Source organism: Mustela putorius, unplaced genomic scaffold (genome assembly GCF_011764305.1).
Source record: "Mustela putorius furo isolate JIRA1106 unplaced genomic scaffold, ASM1176430v1.1 tig00003901_pilon_pilon_pilon, whole genome shotgun sequence".
NCBI lineage: Eukaryota > Metazoa > Chordata > Mammalia > Carnivora > Mustelidae > Mustela > Mustela putorius.
In genome coordinates this window covers 4,729,335-4,752,466 of record NW_025422049.1, presented here as the reverse complement: position 1 = coordinate 4,752,466, position 23,132 = coordinate 4,729,335, and the positions used below count along the sequence as shown (strand labels likewise).

The 23,132-nt window shown below is 40.3% G+C and overlaps 1 protein-coding gene across 6 annotated transcripts in view; it reads left to right on the top strand.

Annotated features, from left to right (window-relative positions):
- The first annotated feature begins 7,904 nt into the window (after nucleotides 1-7,904).
- STAG2 (stromal antigen 2) overlaps nucleotides 7,905-23,132 on the top strand; it is a 141,215-nt gene continuing 125,987 nt past the window's right edge. Inside the window, exons 1-2 of one of the 6 annotated variants that reach the window (XM_004762024.3) lie at nucleotides 8,317-8,764; nucleotides 9,059-9,189. The gene's annotated coding sequence lies outside the window, so the exon portion shown is untranslated. The other 5 variants (XM_004762025.2, XM_004762026.3, XM_013061226.2 and 2 more) reach the window with 5 other exon arrangements.

The following is a 23,132-nucleotide window of genomic DNA, read 5'->3' as shown; positions in this document are numbered from 1 at the left end:
ATTAGTTTTATTTATTTATTTATTTATTTGTTTATTTACATCATTAGTTTTTGATGTAGTGTTCAGTGATTCGTTAGTTATGTATAACACCCAGTGCTTGTCACAACACATGCCCTCCTTTTTTTTTTTTTTAAAGATTTTATTTATTCATTTGATAGAAAGAGACAGAGAGAACACAAAAAGGGGGGAGAGGCCCAGGGAGAAGGAGAAGTAGACTCCCAGCTGAGCGGGGAACCCAAAAAGGGGCCCAATCCCAGGATCTGGAGATCATGACCTGAGCCGAAGGCAGACCCTCAACCATCTGAGCCACCCAGGTGCCCCAAAATGTGTCTTCCTTAATACCCATCACCCTGTTACCCCATTCCCCACCCCCTTCCCCTCTGAAACCCTGTTTATTTCCCAGGGTCCATAGTCTCTCAAGGGTCTTCTCCCTGTTTGATTTGTCACCCTTCAGATTTCCCTCGTGTCTCCTATGGTTCTGCATGCTATTGCTTATGTTCCACAAATGAGTGAGACCTTACGATAATTGTCTTTCTTTGCTTGACTTACTTCACTTAGTATAATCCCCTCCAAGTCCTATCCATGTTGATGCAAATGGTGGGTATTCATCCTTTCTGATGGCTGAATAATATTCCATTGTATATATGTACCACATCTTCTTTATCCATTCATCTGTTGAAGATTATCCTTAAGCACATTAACATTCGAGGGGTATTGTTCAAGGCCAACTGAGCCGGTAAGAGAGTCTGCAAATGAATGAGTTAAAGTAAAGGAGGAAGAATGGAGCAAGTAAGTAAGTATGACAGTAGGAAGTAAAGTGGTATTCTAATCAGTTCTGGGTCAGATGCAAATGAAATTGGACAAGGGTCTATTACTGTAGCTCAGATAAGAAATGGGAGGGGTTGGGTGTGAGGGACAATCAATCCTTTGTATACAGATACAGCTTCAGTTCCATTAACTCATACTGGAAATATTGTATGTTACTCAAAGTGAAAAAATATCAGCAAATTCAATAATAAGGTATTTGAGATGTCTTAAAAGATGCCATCTATTCGTTTTGGACAAGGCCTGTTGGCATGTCTACTTCCTGTTGATGCCACAGGTCCAAAGTGTACTCCTGAGTGTCAAAGTATCAGGCCCTTAATCATACAAATTCATGCAGGGGTTATGATAAGGATTTCAGAAATTAAATCACTATATCAAAGTTCACAAAACCTAAAAATTCAGTTTATTAATATATAGTGGAGTAATTACCTTTCCACTAACCAGAGATTTTTCTTTTATTACCAACATTATTTTTTTTTCAAGTTTCTATTTATTTATTCATTTGAGTGATTGCTATACTCAACCACAGGACTCAAACTCATGACCCTGAGATTAGTAATCACATGCTCTTCTGATTGAGCCAGTCAGGTGCCCCAGCACTCATTTTTTATGACAAAATTTTTTTTTAAAGATTTGATTTATCTATTTGTCAGAGAGAGAGGAGCGAGAGTGAGCACAGGCAGACAGAGAGGCAGGCAGAGGCAGAGGGAGAAACAGGCTCCCTGCCAAGCAAGGAGCCCGATGTGGGACTTGAACCCAGGATGCTGGGATCATGACCTGAACCACCCAAGCATCCCTTATGACAAGTTTTTAATTTTGAAATAGTTTAGGACTCACAAGAAGTTTCAGAAATAATAGATAATTCCCATGTACCCTTCATGCAGCTTTTCCCAATGATAATAGCTTATGTAACCATAGTACATTGTCAAGCCCAGGAAACTTACACTGATACAGTACTATTAGCTCAAATACAGACCTTATCCAATTTCACATTTTTTCATGCACTTGTGTGTGTGTGTCTGTGTGTTTGTAGTTCTATGAAATTTTATAACGTGTTGATTTAAGTAAACATCACAATCAGAATGCACAACTGTTTCACCATTGCAAAGAAACCCCCTCCCATTACCCCTTAATAGTCACACACTTTCCTCAACCCTAGCCTTTGGCAACCACTGATCTCTTCTCCATCACTGTAATTTTGATATTTTGAGACTATCACATAATGGAATCATATGATGTGTAAATTCTTTGAAATTGGCTTTTTCCGGTAAGCATAATGCTCTTGAGGTTCATCTAAGGTGTCCCATATATCAGTAATCCTTTTGATGGCCGAGTAGTATTCCACTGTTTGACCATATCACAGTTTAACCATCTGCTGGCTGATGGACATTTGGGTTGTTTCTTGCTTTTGACTTTCAAAAGTAAATCTCATACAGGCATTTGTATGCAGGTTTTTGAGTAAACATACATTTTCATTTCTCTAGGATAAAAGCTCAGGACTAAGAGACCAAGATTGCTGGGTCATATGGTAAGTGTACGTTTAACTTTATAAGAAAGTACCACATTGTTTTCCAGAGTAACCAGGATTAGATTTTTTTAAAGATTTTATTTATTTATTTGACAGAGAGAGAGAGAGAGAGAGAGAGATCACAAGTAGGCAGAGAGGCAGACAAAGAGAGAGGGGGAGGCAGGCTCCCTGCTGAGCAGAGAGCCCATTGAGTGGGGCTTGATCCCAATACCCTGAGATAATAACCTGAGCTGAAGGCAGAGGCTTAACCCACTGAGTCACCCAGGTGTCCCCCGGGATTAGATCTTAAAAATCACATAAGTAACATCCACTTACTGTAAAAGAATTCACACAAGGTAGCAACGTATAAAGTGAAAGTAAAATGACAAATCCTGGAAGCTTACACAACCTCTTTCCTGAGAGGTAATTGTCATTAGTTTTCTATATATTCTTTTTTTTTTGAAGATTTTATTTATCTATTATATGAGAGAATGAGAGAGAGAGAGAGAGAAAGAATGAGAGGGGGGAGGGTCAGAGGGAGAAGCAGACTCCCTGCAGAGCAGGGAGCCGGATGTGGGAGTCAATCCTGTGACTCCAGAATCATGACCTGAACTAAATAAAGGCAGTCCTTTAACCAACTGAGCCACCCAGGTGTCCCAGGTTTCCTATATATTCTTTAAGAATGTTTTATGCAGGGATGCCTGGGTGGCTCATTTGGTTAAGCCGCTGCCTTTGGCTCAGGTGGTAATCCCAGGGTCCTGGGACTGAGTCCTGCATCGGGCCCCTTGCTCAGCAAGGAGCCTGCTTCTCTCCCTGCCTCTGCCTGCCACTCTGCCTGCTTGTGCGCTCTCTCTTTCTCTCTAACAAACAAATAAATAAATAAATAAGAATGTTTTATGCATATGTAAGCACATATGTGTGTATATAAATATATATATTCACAAATGGGGTCATATTATATAAGTTATTTACAAATTATTTTTTCACTTAACATATCTTAGAAGTTTTGGGTGTCAGTAGATAAATATGTACACGTTTTTAAATATTGTTTTTAATTTTAAGTAGGTTCCACAGCCAATGTGGGGCTTGAACTCATGACCTCGAGATCAAGAGTCTTATGCTCTACCAACTAAGCCAGCCAGATGTCCCTGTACTTAACTGCTTAAATGGAAATAGGACTCCATTGTATGGATGTATAATTTCTTTAACCAATTCCCTAAATGATGCCATTTCTATTTTCAGTTTCTCTTTATTACAAAGCTATGATGAAAGTTTTACTACATAGATCTTTGTGTAATTTGTACAAGCATATCTGCATGATAGATTCCTAGAATTAGAAGTGTTAGGCTAATTTTACATTTTGCTTTTTTAAAAAAATATTTTATTTATTTGGCAGAGAGAGAGAGAGCACGCATAAGCAGCAGGAGTTGGAGGCAGAGGGAAAAGGAGAAGCAAGCTCCCCACTCAGCAGGGAGCCTTAGGCAAGGCTTGGTCCCAGGACCCTGGGATCAGGACCTAAGCCTGAGGCAGAAGCTCAACTAACTGAGCCACCCAGGCACCCCTAATTTTACACTTTATATGTTGAGATATCTTGTTTTTAAACAATTCCCACCAATGGTATATGAGAACTCTTAGTTCTTCACTGACACTGAGTGTTACCCAAATTTTTCATCTCTGCCAATCTGGTAGGCAAAGTGTATTTAATTTGTAGGACTTTGAATGAAGTCGAGCATTGTTTTATGTGTTTATTAGCTACCTACATTTCTTTTAAAAAAAATTCATTTTAGGGGCGCCTGGGTGGGTCAGGGGGTTAAAGCCTCTGCCTTTGGCTCAGGTCATGATCCCAGGGCCTTGGGGTCGAGCCCTAAATTGGGCTCTCTGCTTGGCGGGAAGCCTGCTTCCTCTTCAATCTCTGCCTGCTTCTCTGCCTACTTGTGATTTCTGTCTGTCAAACAAATAAATAAAATCTTTAAAAAATTCATTTTAGAGAGAGAGAGTATGCGTGTGAATGGGGAGGGGCAGAGGGAGAGGGAAGAGGGAGAAAGAATCTGAAGCAGCCTCTGCACTGATCGCAGAGCCCAACACAGGACTTGACTCCACCACCAGATCATGACCTGAGCTGAAACCAAGAGTGGGAAGCTCAACCGGCTGAGCTATCCAAGCGCCATCTGCATTTCTTATCCATTAAGTTGACTCTTTATATCTTTTCTATTTTTCTATTGGAGTATTTTTACCTTATTGATTTGTGAGAGTTCTTCCCATGTGTTATGCCTTTTCCTTTCATATAGCAAATATATTCTGCTTATACTTCATCTTTTGACTTTGTTTATGGTATTCTGATATATATAATTTTAGATTTTTGTGGACTCGAATTTATCGATCTTCAGGCTTCTGGATTTTAGGCCACATTTAGAATGGTGTTAGAAAATACAGAATATGTATACATGCTGCTTAGTACTCTAGGCTATCTAGGAAACTTAATTTATAATCAGAAGCTTGTTCCAATCATTTGTATAGATGGAGTTGAAGAGAACTATGGGATACTTTACTCAGATTATGGTAAGGCTAGATTATCTCTGCTACACTGTGGGATGTGCATTTTTAGCGACCAGAATATTTTTGCATCAAATAGTGTCTTGTCCCTTAGATAGCATCAAATGTTCTAAGTATTCAGCTTTCCTTTTACTTATTTGTCATCAGGCACCAAAAGCTTCTGTCATTAAGAGATATATATATATGTATATATACATATATACATACACACACACACTATATATATATATATAAATATATATATAAAATAAAGATTTTATTTATTTACTTGACACAGAGAGAGACCACAAGTAGGCAGAAAGGCAGGCAGAGAGAGGGGGAAGCAGGCTCTCAGAGAGCCCAATGCAAGGCTCGATTCCAGGACCCTGAGATCATGAGATCATGACCTGAGCCAAAGGCAGAGGCTTAACCCACTGAGCCACCCTGTCATTACAATATGACGATTTTTTTCCATGACAGATAGGTTACAAAATAATTAGATTAAAGCTTATTTTCTGTTAGTTACGTATTTCATTTGATGGCATTTTCTCATTTTGTCCTCAAATTCCCAAGGTTTACTCTTCTGTCTTTCAGGACCCTATGAAATAAATTTCACTTCTTCGGATAGAACTAGGGCACATAGTACTGTGCTCTGCACACACCGAAGGCTTAATAAATATTCCTGTGAATAAGCTCTAGAAAGAGAGGCTACTGTGAAACATACTTAAATATCAGTATAAATTTGCTATAATTTTTTTCTGATGTTACACCAGTTAGTTATTAATTTTCTTCTATGGTATTTTTCACAAGATGAAAATAAGTTTACTAAAGAGGAACTTTTCAAAGTATAAAATTGTATAAAATTGTTTAATTTTTCAAAGTATAAAATTAGCTGCTACACAATCAGACAAGAATGTGAATTTATAAGATAGATGCAATACTGTTTGTACCACATACTATATAATGTGATGTTTGGAGCAGAAAATCAGTAGTTTTCAGCTAATACTAAGACAGGAAATCATTGAATATCAATTGATATTAAATTGGCACAACTGAACTAAATTAATGTAAAATGATTTGGTACAAAGCCCAATTTTTCTATTACTTTAAGTGGAATTTTGCATTAACTTATATAACTGTAAATTTTCCACTACTCCCTATTTAATGTTCTAGCTGCATCATTCTGTAACTTGAATCTATTAAAAACTGTATAACATTCTACCAAAGATGGTCTATAAAAGAAATGGAAATTTATTTTGAATAGTATTCCACTCCCGAAAGCTTTAGAGGTAAGTAGAAATGTCTCGGATTTTATTTGTTATTGATATTTAGATGTTTCTGTTTAACTTTTATTGTTCAGTTGATTAAATATACCATAACTCTTTTTTAAAGTTGCAGGAAAAAAACAGTGAGCACAGAGAATGGGAAACTAAAACAAGTGTGGAATATAATTTGAGGGCTGAGATTAATCATTATATTGCATTAGGAATGCTTTAGAGGTGATACCGGCTGAAATCTCCACGATTCACAAGGGTCTTTCGTTTCTCCTCATTTAGAAAATTTGTCTTGTTATTAAATATATTTATTCCTTTTCTTCTAATTAAAAAGTAATATTAAAGGAATATTCAAACCAAAAATTTTTTAAAAAGAAAAGAGGAACTAAGAGCTCTTAGCTATACACTATTGTATGAATCCGAGAACTTCTTTAACAGCAATGGAGACACTGTAATAGGTCACTTCTTCCTGTCCTAGGAGAAGCGGCGCTTCGGAGGGGACAGGCCCTCCCCGAGTTTTTTTCTCCCCCGGGTAGAGAGCGCTCGGTGGTCAAAGGTCCGGGAGGCTGGATTCAAAACAAACAAAAAAAATAAAAAGGGTGATAAAGACTTGCGTTAACTGGGGGTCAAAGGAGCGCAAGGGGTCCTTTTGCACTTCACCTTGGAGGAGGGGTGAAGAAGCAGGATAAGAAGGAGCCAAAATTCTTAACAAAGTCGCAAGGCCGCCGGGTCGCACGTTTCCAGGAACACGGTGGATAATCGAGGAAGGCGGGGGAAAACGGGGTAGGTACCCCTCGACTTCTTCAGCCCAAATTTCGAATTCCCTCCACTTTGCTCCGTCCTGTTTCTCCCCCCCCCCACCCCCGCCCCAGCAGTCAATAAATTGGTCGAGCGCCCGGCCTACGCTCGTAGCCCCAGTTCCTTAAGTCTCCTAGACCCTCGAGAGAAAGACCACGTTTTCCGGGAGACAGGCATAGTGGGCTGTAAAAAAAACAAAAAAACAAAAATTTTTTTCTCCAGTGTCAAGTCTTCCTAGTAGAGAATCGGCTTGATTTCCCTCCACAGCCGAAGCAGAAGGCAAACAAAACAAAACAGAAACTCAAATAGCAACCCTCCTAAATCACTTAAGATCAGGTGCCAGAGTTCCGCGAGTAGAGCTGTTTTGGTGGTAAGGAGTAGGGACCGCGGGGAAGCGAGGGTCTGGGAACTAGGACGGAAGGCCCCTCGCTGGGGCGTGTCAGAGGAGGGGACAGGGAAGGGTGAAGCCGGACTGGGCTGCCAACCTCGGGCTGCGCGCGGGGCGCAAGGGCCCGGGGGACGAGTCCCGAGCGAGCCCGGTTTCCGATTTCCCACGGTCCGGGGCTCTGCCGGACATCCCTAACGACCTCCTTTCGACCCTCGGGCCCCCCCACCCATTAAAGAAAGAGGAAACGCGGCCCACTTCGGTCCGCGGCGGAAGCGCTGCCAAACGAATGAGTAAGTCAGGCGCGGGCACGGCACCTTGTTTACCCCACTCGGCGGCGCGCCCCTGCGGGCGCCTCGTTCGCAGACGGCGTCGGAGACGCTGAACCCGGGAGGCAGTCGGCCACGATTGGTCGGTGATAGGGAGGAGGACGCTGGGAGACAAGCGTTGCAGTGCCAGCTCTCTACCGCTAGATGCCGCTCCCTCCCAACAGGAGCTGAGCGCGGGTTCGTGGCCGACAGATGGCGCCTGCGCGTTCCATTCGCCTCCAAGTCGCCGAAGAGCGAACACCCCAAACAATCCCGAAGCGCCACCAAAAAAAAAAAAAAAAAAAAAAAAAAAAAAAAAAAAAAAAAAAAAAAAAAAAAAAAAAAAAAACCCGCCGGATCCGACCGCCACTTTCAAAACCCCCCACCGCTCTAGAACCGCGGGAGCTTCCGTCCCTGAGTAGAATTCGAGGGTGTAAAGAAGAGGAAGGGGAAAATATCTTGTACCAGCCCAGGGGTGAAGAAGCCCCCGGCCTGAGAAAGAAGGAAGGAGGAGTGGGGGAGGCGAACAGTCTCGTTGCTGCCTCTGTGTACGCTGAGGGGGGAGGTAAGTTATAAAATGGCGGAGGCGAAGCTTCTAGAAGTTTGGAGGGGCACCCGGAGGGCGCGGGGCCCACTGTGAGGTGTGTATGGTTGAAATAGGGCGCGAGAGAGGAGTTGGGAGGGAAAGAGAATGGGCACTCTGTTGCCATTTAATTTCCCCTCTACTCCCTTTGCCCCCAAGCGGGGGCAGCCATGGAGCGGGTGGCTAAGTCAAGACGGGGAGAAGCCTCCCCGTCCCCGCGTAACCCCCAACCCTTCTTTCTGCCTTCTCCCCGCAAGTGGCTACCTCAACACTACCAAGGAACTTCCAAACCCCCTTCCTCCCTACCTCCTACTCCTAGAGTGGCTTTCTACTGCACGACTCTTCTTTTCGACTACCCTCGCTGAAGATTTTCTCTTCCTTCCCTCGCCCAACTCTCCCTCGGGGCCTCCACGGAGACCCCCCCCCCAATGGGTGGCCCAAAATGGAGAACGCGGAGCAGCGCAAGATGGAGGCTCCGCTTCTCTGTGTAGCATTAGATTTAGGTGCCTTTTCTCCGGCAGGCTCTTAAGCCTGGGAGAGCCCAAACTGGAGGTGGGGTGGAGTGCGAGCCGTAGTCGGGGGAGGAAAGCCGGGGAGGCCGTGGCTGGGGTGGGGGAGAGCGCGGTATCGTGGTGAGGGGAAGGAAGAGAGCAAAATGGTGGTGCTGGGAACCTAGGGGGGAGGGGAGAAGCGGAGGCTCAGTTGTGTATATTTGGGCCTCGGACCGAGGGAGGCGAGGGAAAATCTACTCTGATCACACCCCTCCCTCGTGCCCCCTCCCTTCTCCCTTCCCCTCTTTCCTTTCCTCCCTCCCTTCGCTCCCTCCCTCTCTTCCTCCCTTCCTAGAGAGGGAACAACATTCATGTGACGGGCCCCTCTGCTTCTCCCCCGCCCCATCATCTCCAGCGCGTGGTGGGGGAACTGCTTGGGAAAGCGATTGGCATCGATCTCTCCATCCCTTCCGAGGCCCGACTTCGGTCAGTTTTCTTCGGGCAACAATTTTATAAATAGGCTGGGGTCTGGCGGTGTTGGCCCCCGCGTGCAGACCTTGCCCCGAAGGGGGCCCTGCCTGCCTGGCATGGGAGGAGGGGGGAAGGGCGGGAGTGGAAGGCTGTTTGTTGGGGGGTTTTGGCGCCACTTTTGTTTTAGTTTTAGTGCTGCTTTTCGTTCCCACCCCCACCCGCACTGTCTTTCTCAAGGCACGAACTGAGCTGATCCTTGCCCCAGGTAGGCAGCTTCTGCTTTTTCCCTCCACACTTTTATTCTTGCTTGGGGTTGACTTTCTTTTTTCTTCTCTCGCGTACCCAGTGATCTGTGGACGGCGATTTTAGCAGGAAAAGGGTCTGATGGGCCATGGGAGAGAGAAGGTGTGGGAAACAGCATCAAGTAGTTCCGCAAAACTTTGAGCCCCGTTCCCATTTTCTTCTGGCCTACATTCGTAAACGTATTGTTGATTTCTGCCTTTTTTTTTTTTCCTCGTCGCGAGAAGGTCTTGTTTTGCCTTTAGTTTTTTATAAACCGCTGTACTTTCGACATTTAGTTTCCGCTCTCCCTTGGTGTATATGTCATTTTATTTTTAATTCTGAACTGTAATGGGTTTTGTCGTGAGATTTTTCGTGCTGCAGTGTTCAGCTTTAATTTTTAATATTGCATTAGTAGTTTCATCCGGTTTGTGAGACTTTCTCCTCCGTGGCCTAGAAATGTTTTATATGTTGTTGCCTACCACCCCTCCCTTCCCTCTCCCTCCGCCTTTCTCTTGGATGTAGTTTCTTAATTGAGGGTCATGGAGCTTGATTAAATGGTTATTTACAGTTTACACGGTATATCTATTAGAAACTTTTGATCTGTGGGATTAGGTTTAAGTAAACGAAAAGCTTGTGTTGCTTTGAAATGGTTCCTTAAAATGCGCGGGCCGCCCCCCCCCCACCCCCGGTAAAGCCCCATCTTCCCCTAGTACTGGAGTGTAAATTCCATACCCCTTTTCTCCCACGGACCGCCGTATTTCACGGCAGCCACACCCTGTATTTGTCTCTGTGTATTGGACTCATTATCAGCTTAATTTAGTGACTCTTAAACCACCATGATGGGACTTGCTTAAGCACGAAGCTTCTTTTCCTGTTTAGTCCTAGTGGTTAGTGTCGAAAGAGGAATAATCGAGGTTTCTTGATGAAACCTTGTGCGGTCCAACCTCTGCCTTTTTTCTGTTGTCTTTTTTCCTACTCCGGGCTGTTGGCGGTGTCAGCACCGCTGCTGGGGGCGGGGGTGGAGGGGAGAAAGAGTCGGGTTACCGAAGTGCGTCATTCCTGGCTCTAGCAGGGCCTGCTCGGGAGCTGCTGGTGTTTGTTACTGTCCTCGCAGCACTTTCCTGCCAACCTTCTCTCTCTGCGTATTGGTTAGGAGCAAGAGCAGGAGGCGGTCTTCTAATTCTATCTGTAGCCTAGCGCGTTGCGTTTCAGGGTATATGTGAACTTATTAAAAAAAAAAAAAAACCGGCCCTGGAAAGTGGATACATTTCTGTTTAATGACATACAATTCAGGTAGTTTAGACTTGCTTTCATATATTTTCCAATGAACGATGGGGTTAATTTTGAACATTTTAAACCACTTACATTAAAATGCCTGGTTTTCTTTTTACATTGATATCAATCTATAATTAGGGATCAGAAGGACCAGTTAAGGCATAAGTGTTAAGCGGTTTTTCAAGTGGCTGAATTGTAATTTTATGACACATTATGTTAAATAGTCTCTTTTTTTTCATTTTGAGCCCAAGTGCTATATGAATGTAAGCTAATTGCAGATGTTTAAGTTCATTTTCATCACATATTCCTTTTTATCCTTGTGGATATAATTTTAAATATGCCCTTTGGATCTTATCGACTTTATTAAAATTCTTAAAGATGGCCATTTCTTTGTTTTTAACTGAATTCTTAAATTTTCTGCTTAACAAGTAGTTGTGTAGGGTGACAGTTACATTGCTTAATTCTTGATTTCTTGCTAGTCTTTGATACTTCCCTATCTTTGGGTTTTTGTCAGTGTTTTTACTGAGCACAGTGTCTTCTTATAATTCTTTTCTGAAGATAATAATTGGATAAGGGAGGGTGGGAGGTAGAGATGAAAAAAAAAATGGCCTTGAGTTGATTGTAGCTGGGTGATGACTACAGGAGAGCTCATTGTACTATTATTCTCTCTACTTTTTTGTGTGTACTTGAAAATGTCCATAATCAAACAAAAAAATTGAAAAAATTTCAAATTGTCTTGGAATTGTGGTGTGATGACATAAAGTTTATATTTACGTATCAGTTACTGCATGGAAAACTTGTCCTTGTATATAAATACTTACACAATGCCTGATATATAAACTTTGAAAAAAATACTTAAATTGAACCAATATAGAATAAGCAATATAAGTTCTTACAAATTGGCTGAACTTCAAATGTTTGTAACTTAGTCTGAATGTGGTCAACTTTTAGTTTCTTTTTTTAAGCCTTTGAAAACGGGGAAAATTCCATTCTCAAAGTTTTGTAAATTCTGCTTCTTGTCTATTTCATTAAGTTGGAGTTACAGTGAGTCAGTATGAAAGGGATTTACTATTAATAGGAGGGGCTTTGGCAGTTGCAATAAGTGACAGTGGAAGGGATTCGGGTGCCCTGGGGCGCATTCCTGGTAGGAAGATAGAGGTAGGAGTTGAATTCAGTTTCAGTATTTGGTGTTTAATGAATGGGTAGAGAAGAGGATTGGATAAGAAATGTACTTATTAGACTTTCTTTCCCACTGTGAAATAACTAGCATTCCACGGTATCAGAGACTGGCAGTGGGGGTGGGGTGGGTTCTTTTTTTTTTGGTAACTGATACGAAAACAAATGTTTACTTATAAAATGAGTTAAATCCCACCTCTTTAAGGATTTGGTGTTGTAGTTAAAAGTTGATATGTAAAATATTCTAATGTGTTCTATAAAGGACATTCTGACCATTAACCATCAGCAGTAAAAGTGCATTGCAGTTAAAATAATCAGTTTCCACAATTAATATATATGTGAATTGTTCCTTCACTCTTTGAAGGTAAGTACCTTATTTTCTGCAGTTTTGTGTTGTTCAGTGTCAGGCTTTTTACCCCATGAGATGTAGTTTTGAATATATGTCAAAATTCTAAAGGGAATCCAAAATAATAGATATTTAATTTTTGTGTTGGGTGAAGTGTGTTCCCTCATCATTATTAAAGCAAAATTCCACCCTACTCTAGGAACAGATATCTCATAACTGTTAATATTAGTCTGTATATTCATATTTAGCATTTTAGCTTTAGAAGAATGTTATGAAGAGACATTACATATTTTGAATTCTTATTTGTATGCAAATCTTAAGTAGATGATGAGGATTGTGGCTTCAGATTTATTGTGGCAAGGTAACAGTTAAACTATTAAGCCAACAGATTATGAGTTAGGAAACTTTGAAGTCTGTTTAGTTAGGATTTTTTTTTTAAAGTTCACACACTCCAGATTTTAATGAGATTAAATCCTACATTTTTCATTATTTTCTTTTTCAATCTTGCCTTGCTGACTGGTGGTTGTCTGAGGACCTGTATATTAAAATGGGTAGGGAAGGGTGGGGAGCAGGCTCAGGCTCAAATAAATTATCTTTCGGGAATATAGTGTTAGATGTGAAAATATGCCTTGGACAGTTTAGTGCTTAATATTCTGCATGTTTAACTGATGCCACCCACAGTCATGTGTGGGAAGGGAGTAAACAGTGAATAGCGTATTCTTTTTGCTTTTGGTTCTTTATAATAGGTGGAAGACTCCAGATTTTGATGGCTGCAAGCTAACTTTTGAGTTTAAAATTTACATTAAGTGGACACAATGATCTGTTCATTTTATCTTAGCAGGATAATGTTCACATCTCTTTAATGTGGTGACTTTTGTGCCTCACATGTTCAAAAAAACCAACCTGGTCTTGTATCAGCATTTTGAAATTGCTATTAGTAGATTATTCAGATACTTGAAATGACAGTTATTGTACAGTGGAGCACTAGTGTATACCTATTTTGGAAGTTGGGAACCTTAGCAAAGGAAAGGGATAGTCCCAGTTAGCTAAGGGTATCAGTATATACTGAAATGTGATTAGTTACTGGAGAATAAAGAAGAAACTTGAATGATTTAGGCTATTTTAAAACTTCTGTACGTTTTCCTTTTGCAGTTTTCTACATTTGTTCCATGCATAGGACTTTTAATTTGTGGTTCAGTGCTGTCCCTGTATAATATTTTCTCTGTATCTCTGGCTGTCATGAGTGGTGGTTATTGCATGTTCTTTCTGTTTGGTGAAGATAATGTGAGAAAACAAAATTGTCAGTTAGATTTTTTTTTTTTTACATATCCTGAGCTGCCTACTTTGCATTTAATCGAACCAAATTTTATATTTCTTCAGTGTAAGTGGTATTGCTTGTGGAGTTTTGAATATGTGCATTATAGAAAACAAACTACATCTCTTTAGCAGCTGTGGTAATCTGCTACCTGAACTGGGTTCCTAATGTATGCTTGATATAGTTCTCTCTTTGATACAAACCAGAAGAAAACAAGAAGTCCTTGCATATGGTTTGTCAGGAGATTATTGAAATTGTTTTATACTCCCCATTCCTCCAAAGGAATGGGTGAATAATGTTAATGCTGTTTCTTAAAAATTTTTTAATTGGAAAATACATTACTAGGATTGATGAGACCAACTAGAGAGATTACTGTAAGCTCTGAATAATCTAGGGTACACTCAAAGGTAAAATTCCTTTTTAATGTCTTACTGTTGTTAAAGGGAAAAAGAGTAAGTCCTGTTTACACTTTTTGCATGCATAACATTGGTGTAATGGGATTTGTTCTATAACTTGTTGAATCCTGAGATATTCTAAGAAATAATTTAGTTTGCGTTCCTTTTGAATACCAATAACTGTTTCAACTTTATTTTTGTTTTAACATTTTTAATTTAATTTTCTATACCTTGCAAGATAGGTGGTTATTGTCATTTTACAGATGGGGAAATTGAGACTCAGAATAAATGACTTGTCACATGATAATAATTGATGGTTTGAATTCAGACCCAAATTAATTTGGCCTCAAAACCTTGGCACTCTTTTTTTTTTTTTTTTTATTAATGCTCATTAGTTTCCCTTAAGTAAGTGGTTTCAGTATTGGGTTATCTATCACCACAAAGCGTGTGTCATTTTAATATGGTAAAATGAAGATTTTTTTCATGTGTAGTGCAAGGTAAATACAGATGTTTTACACAGGGTTAGATGATTTGCTGCCTAATGAAAAGTGTAAACTTTGTTTTACACTAAAAGATTAGTTGAAATAAATCTGAGCTTTGTTTTTCTTGCATGTGCTCATTATACAAAAGTTTGTGTGATAATATGATGAATTGTGTTCTTGATTTTTTTGGGGGGGTGGTCTTGCTATGGTAGATAGAGTGGTTTCACTGAATTTTTTCCGTGTGTAATTTATGTTCTATACAGGCTAAGTGTGTCTGAGCGTAGTTTCCCCAGTCTTTCAGCTTGTTTATTGAGCAGTTAGATTTGAAATAAAAATGTATTTTTATAAATAAAAATGACTTTTATAATTCACTGCTCTGAGTGATTCTGTAAGGGGAATTTGTTGTTAGTTAATGGTACCTTAAAAATAATTCTCTTCCCTTGTGTTAGTATTTCTGCTTGCTTCTAATTGCTATTCTAGTTCATCTTTTGACTTTATTAAATTTTCTTGTTCTAATTTGTATAGGTAATAGTTAATATCGGTGTCTTTGATCATTAGTAGGTTCATTAGTGATCAGTGACAGGAATCCTGGTCTCAGCTTTGTTTTTCCTCTCTCCTTTCTGCTTCTCATAAACTACAATTAGAACTTTTCTTACCTGAAGGACTGCTAGATGTTGGATAGCTGGCCTACAGTAAATTAGTGGAGATGAAGTAAAACAATGTATAGTGCTTTTCATAGCCATGAGTCAAATTTATATATTTTATGTTAATTGTTCCCTTAAGCTTCATTCTGTGGGAGATAATTTTTCCAGTGATGCAGTCTTCTTCTACCCCAGATTCTTTGTTCAATATTGAGTCTTTTCATCTATGTTTACCTCTTTGTACTCCCAAGAATAACAAGACCCTGGTGTTCTACAACAGGATTATGCCCCAAGGCATCCATTGTATGTAATGAATTAGTTTCTCTCCTTTGTATCTGGCAAGATACTAGTTTTGTGCCATTCTTGGGGGAATTCAGGAAATGGTCATTCAAATAATTTTGAGTTTTGTGGTTAATCAACATTGTGGAACCCTGGATGAGAAGGGCTGCAGAATATTAAGGACCTTGGTTTGGTTCTAAACAGAGTTCTACTTTTTTTTTTTTAAAGATTTATTTATTTATTTATTTGATATATATATATAGAGAGAGAGATCACAAGTAGGCAGAGAGGCAGGCAGAGAGAGAGGAGGAAGCAGACTCCTGGCTGAGCAGGGTGCCTGATGTGGGGCTCGATATCAGCACCCTGGGATCATGACCTGAACCAAAGGCAGAGGCTTTAACCCACTGAGCCACCCAGGTGCCCCCAGAGTTTTACTTTTCAGTTACTTTCCTGTCAGTAACCTTAATATAGCCTCTACTAAAATTTATGTATAATAAAATATGAATGCAATTGATAATATTGCCATCTCAGGATAAATTGGTTAGTGTTGACTGCAAGCAGTTAGTGCTACTTAGTTGTTTCAGAAAATTGAATGTGGGAAGTTAAATGCATAATTCATTTGTAAAAAATATTGTAGAAATTCTGTTCATTATATGGTTCAAAATTTTTTATAAAAAGTATTTGACAGTAAAAAAAGAAGTATTTGACAGTGACTAACATTAGCAATAGTTAACACTAACTGAACTCTTACTCTCCATCAGACACTGTTAAAATGCTTTACATGTATTACCTCACTTAATCTTCATGACCTTGTTACCCATTACCATATGATTTTATTGCTCAAACCAGGATACTTTTGCGCATGAAAGGGGACACTAACTAGATGGCACTCTGGGGTAATAGCATAAACTGGAACTGTCCCAGAGAAATTGGGTGTATGATGTCCCTGATTAATACTCCATTTTCCGGGAGGAATCTAAGGTACAGGGAAGCCGAGTACCTTGCCTAATTAGTAAGTGATAGTAGGGGATTCACAGCCTCTACAGTTTATTCAAACGTGAAAGTGATTTAAATGACTTTAAACAGCCATGTTCTGAGAGTTCATTTTTACTCCTGGGGGAATTTCTGTTGGTGTGGGGTTGATTGCAAAAGACAAGAGACAGTTTTAAAAATTCTTCCTAGTAGAATTTCCAGTTGTCTTTTTTCAAGTGACTATTGGACTTTTGAGTGACTGTTGAAAAACAACTTCTGAGGTCCACTGAAATAAAAAAAAAGAAAAGCCAAGATAACTACTTTGACTGTTTAAGCTGTGTTTTTCTTATGTATTATTCAGACTCCCCTTACTGTTTTCTTGGGAGGAAATGTTAAAAATCTGTGCTGTTTATTGGGGGTTCTTATATTTCTTCTCAGAAGAAAGCTGAAAGAGAAATAATTTTGTGACTGGGGAGAAGTGGTGTTAGAAAGAAAAAGGTAGTTTAGAGACTTATTTCAGGTTAAACTGATCCTGTAACATAATTTGAGAGGTACGTCTTATAGACATTGAGTTACCATTTCTTTTATTTATTATTTTATTTAAAGGTTTTTATTTGACAGAGAGTGCGAGCCCTCGCGACAGAGAGAGCTCAAGCAGGGGGAGTGGCAGAGGGAGAGGCAGGCTTGAGTGGGAGCCGGATGGGGTGGGGCTCGATCCCAGGATCCTGAGATCAAGACCTGAGCTGAAGGCAGCTGCTTAACGGACTGAGCCACCCCTGGAGCCCCTGAAGTGTCATCATAAAATCAATACTTTATTTTTGGGTGACTTTTGTAGTTGGCTTCTGTTTATATTTGTGACACATCTCATCCCCCCAAAATGATTACTGTAGGTTAATTCAAACAGTTAGAGAAATAATTTTAGCATAATCTCAGATTATACTATATTGTAAACTAGGATTTCCACCCCCCCTTTTTTTAGTGGGGGTAATTGTTAGCTGATCTTTTGTTTAAAAATTATTTTTTTAAGATTTTATTTATTCAAGAGAAAGAGCGAGCACAACGGGGGAGTGGCAGAGGGTAAAGGAGAAGCAGGCTCCCCACAGTGCAAGGAACTAGACATAGGGCTCTACTTGGGGCTTGGTCCCAGGACCCCGGGATCATGACTTGAGTGGGAAGGCAGACGCTTAACTGACTGAGCCAACCAGGCGCCCCGGTAGAGAGCTGATGTTAACTTGGCTGTTTTTTGGCCATTTTAATAGTTCGTTGAGGAATTTTTGTATTTTTTTTTAATCCCTTAGCTAGTTCACTTTTGGAGGTTTTGTTCGTGTCAATATTTTACAAACAACTGCGAGGTTATTAAGTGGGTCTACCTAATTTTGCAAGTCTTTTCTTTAGTTCATTAAATCCATCATGAAAGTGGCCTACCATATTTGTGGGCCACATAGTCACTGATAGACAAAAGGTTATTTTTTGTGGATTTGGTTTATTATATGAAATTAATACAGTTGGGACTTTATTTATTTATTTAAAAGATTTTATTTATTTTTAAAGAGAGAGAGCCTAGGGGTAGAGGGAGAGAGAGAAACTCATGCAGAATCCCCAGTGAGTGGGGAACCCAACATGGGGTTCAGTCCCACGACCATGAGATCATGACCTGAGCAGAAACCAAGAGTCTGATGCTCAACTGACTGTGCCACCCAGGAGCCCCTACAGTTGGTATTTTAAAAAGCTGTTGCTTGTTTTTAATCTAGGACTGCTCCTCGGTTAGCCTGCTTCTCCCTCTCCCTCTGCCTGCCTGCCACTCCCCCTGCTTGTGCGCTTGCACTCTCTCTGTGTCAAATAAATAAAAAAAAAACCACCAAACACTACATACAGGGATTACTGTATATTAAAGAATATTAGGCTAAAACCAGTAGCCATCAATGCAGTTGTTTTTGATATGGTGTCCTTAATTTGAGATTAATGACAAGAATTTTTTTTTTAAGATTTTAGTGGGGCTTGAACTTACAACCCCAAGATCAAGAGTCACATGCTCTACTGACTGAGCCAGCCAGGTGCACCTGGTGACTTTTTTTTCCTAGTTTTTATTTTTTTGTCAGAGAGAGAGGGAAAGCAGGGGAAGCAGCAGGCAGAAGGAAAAGCAGGCTCTCTGTTGAGCGGGGAGCCTGATGTGGGGCTGGTTCCTAGGACCCAGGATCATGACCTGAGCTGAAGGCAGAGGCTTAACCCACTGAGCCACCCAGGTGCCCCGGTGACAAGTATTCTTTATTTTAAAGATTTTATTTATTTATTTGACAGAGAGATTGCAAGTAGGCAGAGAGGCAGCGGAGAGAGAGAGAGCCGGAAGCAGGGCTTGATCCTAGGACTCTGAGGACTCTGAGATCACGGCCTGAGCCGAGCTGAAGGCAGAGGCTTAACCCACTGAGCCACCTAGGTGCCCCAATGAAAAGCTTTGGGTGAAAAATAACGATTGAGGACTGTAAGTGAAGCCTTGGAATGCTTCAGTCTTGGGTGGTTGTTTATAAATGAAGTTAAAAGAGCCCATGTTCATACCCCATGTTATCCAAAAACCGAGATCTTCTAAATGATGTTCTGATTTTGTGTAAAAGCAAAAGAGGCAGTCGGCAATGACTTTTTTTTTTTTTTGAAGATTTTATTTATTTATTTGTCCCGGAGAGCTCATGTGCAAAAGCAGGGGGAGTGGCAGGCAGTGGGAGAAGCAGGCTCCTTGTGGAGCTGGGAGCCCAACGTAGGACTCGATCCCAGAACTCCAGGACAATGACCTGAGCCAAAGGCAGATGCTGAGCCACCCAGGTGCCTTGGCAGTCACTGTTACATGGCACTCTTGTGTGTCTTTATCTCACTTTTTTTTTTTTAAGATTTTATTTATTTATTTGACAGAGAGAAATCACAAGTAGATGGAGAGGCAGGCAGAGAGAGAGAGGGAAGCAGGCTCTCCGCTGAGCAGAGAGCCCGATGCGGGACTCGATCCCAGGACTCTGAGATCATGACCTGAGCCGAAGGCAGCGGCTTAACCCACTGAGCCACCCAGGCGCCCTTTATCTCACTTTCTAAATGCTTGCTTTTAAATAGGAATTTTGGAGTGCCTGGCTGGCTCAGTTGGAAGAGCATGCAACTCTTAATTTCAGGATTTTGAGTTCAGGCCCCATATGGATGGGTGTAGAGATTACTTAAAAATAAACTTAAAAATAGGGATTTGAAGTTAAATGTGTTTGTGTGTTTAACTTTTTGACTTTGAATTCTTTATTAGAATGTTAGCTTAAAGTGTCTTTGTAGCAGTATATGATATTAAATTCATTCTCTGTATATGATCTATATAATGACTTAGTTTTGATATATTTGAAGTATTTCCATTTCAGAATGGGGATATATGATATCCTCTTTTCTTGGATCTCTAATCTTTTCCCCTTTTTTTAAAAGCAAGAAGAATTTTTCCACACTCACTGATGTGTCTACTGCCACAAAGAACATGGTTAATATTCTCATACTAAAAAAGGTCTTTTTTGTGGTTTAAAGAAATAGTATTAAAGATAGTTAGGAACATGAACCTTTGAGAATTTCCCTTTTACACTAAAGAAATAGAGAAAATGTAGGAAATATTAGCAAAGCCATAATATTTTTCTTTTGGGATCTATCCCTCTCTGTTTCCACTACTCATTCAGGCCAAAAGACATTCCTCAGACTTTATTCCTGGCAGGAGAATTGAGGAAGTGGTGGTAGCCATGGTTGGCAGGGAAGCTGAAGCATGAAGGTATGTTTTTGAAAAGCAAATTTGTCAATGACAAATGGATTTTTCCAGCTCTGTGTATATGTACTTTTTTGAGTTTTGATTAAATATCAATGCATAAAGTGAGCAATTCATTGAGGAATATTCAGTAGTTGCATTCATATCTAGGTGTTCAAAATGTACTTGCAAAATTTCAGAGGGATTATTTGGACAATACGGGATTATATTAGAAAAAATTCCTTTTTTTAAAAAAAATTATTTACTTATTTGTCAGAGAATGAGAGAGAGAGTATGCACAAGCAGGCAGAGTGGCAGGCAGAGGCAGAGAGAGAAGCAGGCTCCCTGCTGAGCAAGGAGCCCAATGCAGGACAGGATCCCAGGATCCTGGGATCATGCCCTGAGCCGAAGGCAGCAGCTTAACTGACTGAGCCACCCAGGAGTTCCAGAAAAAATTCCTTTTTTAAAAAAAGATTTTATTTATTTATTTGATAGAGATAGCACAAGTGGGCAGAGTGGCAGGCAGAGGGAGAGGAAGAAACAGGCTTGAGCAGGGAGCTGGATGGGGTGGGGCTTGATCGCAGGACCCTGGGATCATGACCTGAGCTGAAGGTAACTGGTTCACTAACTGAGCCACCCAGGTGCCCCTAGAAAAAAAATTCTTCAGTGAGGAATTATTTCCTAAACTTCTGAAGTTAGGCTGAAACGCAGGCATCCAGGTTGCTGCATGAGAACAGCAAGTCTAACATGAGAGGTAACTATTTGAGTGTGTGTATAAATATATAGTGCTTAAGTGTACAGTATTGGTGAATATTCACATTTATTTCTTACAAGTAAATTATTAACTTCTTCAGACTGGGAATTGTATTTTTATCTAATTTTGAATTCTTGTGTCATGTGGTAATGTATACAGATTCTTAAATGATAATTGAATTCAACCTTAGGTTTTCTAGAAATTTAACTCTGCATTATAATTACATTATTAATATTCATATTAAAGAACTGTGTGTTGGAAGAAAAGTAATTAATTTCCTCTAGTTGGCTTTGCAGTGAAGGTGAACTTTATAGGATATCATTTACAGCATCTACTAGATGGCAAGTTGTAGTACTTTTCTAACACTGACTTTTTTTTTTTTTTTTTTTTTTTAAAGATTTTATTTATTTATCAGAGAGAGAGAGAAGGGGAGAGAGCGAGCACAGGCAGACAGAATGGCAGGCAGAGGCAGAGGGAGAAGCAGGCTCCCTGCTGAGCAAGGAGCCCGATGTGGGACTCGATCCCAGGACGCTGGGATCATGACCTGAGCCGAAGGCAGCTGCTTAACCAACTGAGCCACCCAGGCGTCCCAACACTGACTTTTTTATTTCTTAAACAACCTTGTTATGTAGTTGGTGATATTTTCATTTACTGAAGTTCCAGAATGGTTAAGTGACTTGCCCAAGTTCACTCAGCTAGTAAGTGGCAGAGCCTACTTTTAAATCCAGTTTTACCCAAGTCTAACATACTTCTTTATGTGGTGATACACTGCCTCCCAGTGGGGTGATTTATAGATTTCTTAGTGATAACTTTTTTGGGGGGAAAGAAAATAAAAGATGATAATTGGGGCACTTGGCGGGCTCAGATGGTGGAACATGAGACTCGATCTCAGGGTCATGAGTTTAAGCCCCACATTGGCCACAGAGCTTACTTTAAAAAAAAGAGAGGGGCCTCTGGCTGGCTCAGCTGGTGGAGCGTGCTACTCTTGATCTCAAGGTCACTGAGTTCAAGTTCTGTGTTGGGCATGGAGCCCGCATAAAAAATAAATACAGATTTTTTAAAAATGGAGACAATAATCCAAAATTGTTGAGATCAAGGAGGAAGTTAAACTTCTCAAAGTAGTCCGAGGACTTTGGGCAATTAAGTAGGAGAAAGGCTTGTTTTTTCCTGCTCTGAGAATTAAAACACATTTTAAAAAATTTATTTTTATGTTTTAAAAGATTTTATTTATTTATTTGAGAGAGAGCATGAGCGGGGTTAGGAGTGGAGGGACATGCAGCTTCCACTCTGAGTGCAGAGCCTGACTCTGAGGGGCTTGATCTCATGACCCTGAGATGTGACCCAAGCTGAAATCAAGAGTCAGATACTTAACCAACTGAGCTACCCTGAATTTATTTTTTTTTTATTCCAGCTTAATTAACATTCAGTGTTATATTAGTTTCGGGTGCATAGTATAGTGATTGAAAAAATTCTCTACATTACCCAGTGCCCATCACAATAGGTACTCTTAATCCCTTTCACCTAGGATTTCACCCGTCTCTTCACCCATTTCCCCTCTGGTAACCATCTATTTATTCTCTATATTTAAGAGTATGTTTTTTTGTTTGTCTCTTTTTTCTTCATTTGTTTTGTTTCTTAAATTTCATACATGAGTCGAATCATGGTATTTGTCTCTTTCTGACTGACTTCACTTAGGATTATATTCTCTGGATCCATCCATGTTGTTGGAAGTGGCAAGATTTCATTCTTTATGGTGCCTGGATGGCTCTTTCGTTAAATGTCTGCCTTAGACTCAGGTCACGATCCCAGGGTCCTGGGATCAAGCCCTGCATTAGGCTCCCTGCCCAGTGGGAAGCCTGCTTCTCCCTCTACCACTCCCCCTGCTTGTGTTCCCTCTCTCTGTCAAATAATTAAATAGAATCTTAAGAAAAGATTTCATTCTTTATGACTAATACTATATATATATATATATAAATATATATATACATATGTGTGTGTATATATATGTATATACACACATACCGCATCTATCTTTTTTTGAAGATTTTTATTTTCTAAGTAATCTCTACACCCAACTTGGAGCTGAAACTTAAAACCCCCGACAGGAGTCTCATGCTGTACCGACTGAACCAGCCAAGCGCCCCTCCACTACATCTTTATCTGTTCACCTATTGTTGGACAGTTGGGTGCTTCCTTGTCTTGGCTATTAGAACTAATCCTGCAACAAACATAGGGGTGCATCTTTTCCAATTAGTGTTTTTGTATTATTTGGGTAAATACCCAGTAGTGGAATTAC